Consider the following 4,995-nt stretch of genomic DNA (forward strand, 5'->3'; position numbering starts at 1 on the left):
TAACATAAATTTTAAATTAAGATGTAAAAATATGTTCAATTACAAATTTACAGTTAAATTAAATTTCATGATAATCAACCAACTAGCTATTATATTAGTTATGAAAAATTGGAAGAGAGCGAATTTTAAAGGCGTAACAAAGAAAAAGAGAGTAAAAGTAACTGGTCCAACTTAAATTAATTTTTTTAATTAAACTATTTGTATAAAATAAATTGATTTTTTTTCAAACTAAATGATAACACGTGTCAGCAATCCAGAAACAACTTCATGTGAAGTCGACTGTAGGTGAGTTTCTGCCTTTAAAGAATACGCGAAAAACTAATACTTCAAAATTTAAAAAGATTTGTTCAAAAACTTAATTAGAGTGAGATGTTATGTTCTCATTACTTTTATTCTCCACAATAGAATATATTATCATTTACTAATATCTCATTTTTATTTATACTTTTAATATTGATTGAGTCCATATTTGATTTAGTATTTTATGACGATAAACATAATTGATTATTTTCTATTATAAATAACAATTATAATGAGCATTATAAAAACCAATCAAAGATGATCAGTCAAGCAACATGGATTTGTGCAAATCATCAACATTAATATACATATCATCATATCAAGCCAAGTTTGGAAAGAGATTGTACAATTAAAACAACAAGAAATGCTCTAAGAATCAAGCTCATGAGCAATTGAATAGCTGCTAAATTTTTATCAAGCTAAACAAGGAATGAATTCTTATTCAAAATGGCTAAGAGCATTAAAGATGCAACAACTAGCTTGATCAAATTAGGAACGATTGTAACATTGAAGGAAGCAATCAAGCTCTATAAGAGGATTTTATCCAAGGAAGATGCAACCATTTTCTTGCATATTGAAGATATTAAAAGCAGCCTTTGTTTTTTTGCTTTTTGAGTGTGTTCTTACTTCTCTTTTGTCTAGATTCAAGCTTACTTTGAGAGATACAAAAGGTAAAGAGAGTACTACTTACAAAAGTCATTTAACCTTTATTTAAGTGTTTTGGTTTCAAAAGTGTGCTGCATTAAAGTGCACTTGGTTTTCCTTAACTAGGTTGGGTTAGCACCTAAGTGATTTACTAAGCTTGTGATAGCTTAGGTGGTTTACAAGAGTGAGTCTCTTGGAATTAGTGATTATAATCTATCTTGATTATAGTGAAAATTCTACCATTGTTGTAATGGAGACTAAACGTAGGTCATATTGTACTTCGTGGCTGAACCAAGATATATCGAGGCACGCTCTTTCTCCTTCCCTATTTTCTGCACTTTTTATTCTGCATATTCGGAGGCGATAAAATCATAAATAATCTCCTAAAACTAGAAGTTTTACACAATTTTTTTAAGCAATAAAAGTGGTTCCTTGATTCAACCTCCTTTTCAACTCACTTAGGAACCTTCACCTTGAATCTGTTTTGTCGAATCCACTCTAAAATATAATTACTCAACATCCATCTATTTCCCAAGGCAGGTGCATCCAAGCAATCTGTTTTGCCAAGTACCTTTTGGAACCCACTATCCCAATCTAGAAGTAATCCCCTCCATATGGAATACAACTCAACAAACATAGCACTACATGTCTCAACTTTTCTAATGCAACTTTTTAACCAACAACCTTTATATATACATCCAAAAATCGCAGAACCACTAAAGACAACAAAGCTAGCATCATAATTGAATTTGATGGAATCAATAGGAAGGAGAATCTAATGCAAACACAAGGAGGGAGGAGACAAAGTTTGGTGCATTGAGAGAATGGTATGCAACTTTATTATTGAGCTTTGGATCTTACAACCATTCTGCTAGCACTCGAGGGATCATCTAGATTGAATAGCTCATTATTCCTGCCCCTCTAGATCCAACAAATAGCTGAGAAGATAAAAGCATCACCAAACCTAAGATCTCTATAGAGTAGAGCCAGTGACATAAGTCCAAGTGATCAGGGTATATGCCTAACATCGTCCAGACCTCTTTGTCACTAGGACAATCTTGGAGACAATGAAAAAAATTTCAAGAGCAAACTGGCATTGGTGACAAGAATGTGACAGATCTAAACCACAATCGACTCTAAACTCTGTCATAGAGAAAGCATTCTGGAGACTAAGCCAAATAAAGAAGTTGAATTTTTTTGGTATTTAAAGTCGCCATATACTTACAGCCAATTGTATCTGCTACTAGCTAAGTAAAGCCTAAAGATGTCAGGTGCCAAGTCCATTCAAGTCTATCCCAAACTTGTAAGAAGTTTAGATTATAAAATTTTAAAATACTAAAAATAAAAATAAAAAATAAAATCAAACTGTTATTTCATAACAAGTGAGCTCACTTAGTATTTTTATAGCAAGTTTGTAAGTGTTCAATAAAGACTATTATTTTGTTGTACATGTAAATAAAATCATTATTTCAATATAAGTGGAGATTATATTTCTATTGAATTTTAATTAGGTTAAACTAAATTAAAATAATTGGTCAATCAAACATTTAATTGTTGTCATAGTCTCAATTAAACAACAATAAAATTCAATTGACCTGAGGATTAAGCATTAGAACCACTAGTTAAATTGTTAGTTGAATTTTAATTTGATTCAATAGAATTGAAATTAATAAATTAAACTCTATTAAAAGTCCAAGAGTCTGTAAAACTTTAAATCGAGTCCAGTTATTGTAGATATATTTTCAAATCCTTCACGATGTATATTCTTTTTTTTCAAAAGTAATGATAATTACATTTCATATGAGTATGCCATATATTGTCTATTATGGGATCGAAAGAAAAGAACAGGGATTCACCCATAAAATGTAACAAAAGCTACAAGAATAAAATATCATTCTTAAGAGAAAGAGAAAATATGAGGAGCCAATATTATTAGTGTATAATGTGTATAATACAGTTAAATTGAAATTAAAATTAAATTATAATCAATTAATTAATTTCAAATATTTGTTAATTTGAAATTTAAAACAAATTAGGATTGCCGTAAGTTATATAGGAACACAAAAACAAAGACCCTCTCTCTCTAAACGGTGTTACCACACAAAAACGAAGACCCTCTCTCTCAACGGTGTTAACTCATTCTCTCCATTTCTCGTCCTTTCTCACCGGAAGAGTTCCGACTGACGCTGACGTCCACACCGGCGACCACCCAGCAGCACCTTCCGATCGTGTGGGTCGTACTCGCGACACCGCATCAACCCAGAACTGGAACGACTCCGTCGCAGCCGGCGTGTGTCTTCCTCCCGATGTCTCACCGTGAATATAACCATTTTCTTCCCCTCATATAACCGTGCCGCCGACGCTGCCACAGACTCCAGCCGACGCCGCCATGGGTTCCCGCATGCGCCGCCAAAAGCTCAACGACGCCGCTGTTTGAATTAACGGTGTGAGTATGGTAGATGTAACATACGCATGCTTGAAGATAATATCAAATCAAACGCTCAATTGCTTACTTTTGATTCCCACTCGTGTCTTCTCATCTGTTCAAGCTTTTTTTTCTCTATTTTTTGTTTTTTCAATTTTATGGTTACATCAAATCATAAGACTCATGTGTCAAATTATACATTTTTCCTTTTTTTTAATAAAAATTAAATTGTTGGATGATCATAGTTGTTTCTTCTGTTTATTCATTTTCTTCTTCTATTTTAATGGTCAATTTAGGATGGTCATTTTAGTAGGTATGCGGATGGTTATTTTAATTTTTATGTAGATGATTATTTTGATTGGATTGGATTTAGTTATATATAATTAAAATATGTTAGATGTTCAATTCATTAGGTATGCAGATGATTATTTTTATCCTTAAGTGGATAGTTATTTTTACTAAAGGTGAGTGGCATGTGTCAAGCCAAGCAGCGACGGTGAAATGGGATGATTATTGATAATGGTGGAGTGGCCGCCGGTTGAAAAAGAAGAGAGTATTGGAGCGAAATACTTTAGTAAATTAGAATTTTAGATGGTTATTTGTTTGAAATAACTAATTGAATTTTTTAAAAATTTGAAATTGAAGAATTTAAAATTTGAAATTTGATATGAAATAATTGTTCATTGTAAACATTGTCAAGATTTCTCATTGGTTCCCTAGCGAGATTCTAAGAGAAAAGAGTAAAGTAAGAAACTTAGAGAAAGTATTCATCTTTGACTTAATTCCTGTTGTAGCTTTAATAAAGAAGCCTGTATCTCTTCTGAAGTCCTCTTTGTTTGTTCAAATATCTCCACATTACGGGATTTTCACACATTCCAATATACAGATGCAAACATCATTAGTTTGGTATCTCCTTTACTTCTATTTCAATTTTGCTCACCACCCTCTACCACTACTCAGTGAAATCACAACATGGGAGGAGCACAATAGACAAATCTATCAAAGAGAGATTCCACACATCAACAGTAGAACCGCACTGATGGAGGCAGTAGTTAATTGATTCTTTCTCGGCTCTACATCTTGAACAAAGGGGTGATGTTAGGAAACATTGATAAAGAAGAATAAGTACTGGTAACTTTTCATGTAGTTTTCTCCAAAGAAAAATGACACTTTTTGTGAGATTTTTAGTGACCAAAGTCTTCTACGAATTGTAGAATTTCACATTAATAGAGGATAATGATGAATTGGGGTGTGTGAGAATGCATAGGCAATGCCATACCCTGAGGCCACAGTGTATTGTCCTTTTCTATCACTTTCTCAGATCAGTCTATCAACACCATCCTTATTCACAAGAACTGAGAGGATATGAGTTACAATCTCGATGGAAAAACACTTTCAATCAATTCTTGGTTCTAGGTATGATTATTTTTAGGCATGACAATTTTGATCGGCGGGAAAGGTATCCGCGAGGATTTATCCACGAGGAAGATAACTTTGGGGGTCATTTTCTTCGAGCGGGGTGAGGGACCTATAAAAGCATTAAAGTCTATATGCTCATAATTTGTCCATAGTGCCCCGCTCATGAAGTTGGGAACGGGAACGGAGCAAATAATTTGCCGATGAGC

The sequence above is a fragment of the Arachis ipaensis genome, chromosome B01, assembly GCF_000816755.2.
Source record: "Arachis ipaensis cultivar K30076 chromosome B01, Araip1.1, whole genome shotgun sequence".
Taxonomy (NCBI): domain Eukaryota; kingdom Viridiplantae; phylum Streptophyta; class Magnoliopsida; order Fabales; family Fabaceae; genus Arachis; species Arachis ipaensis.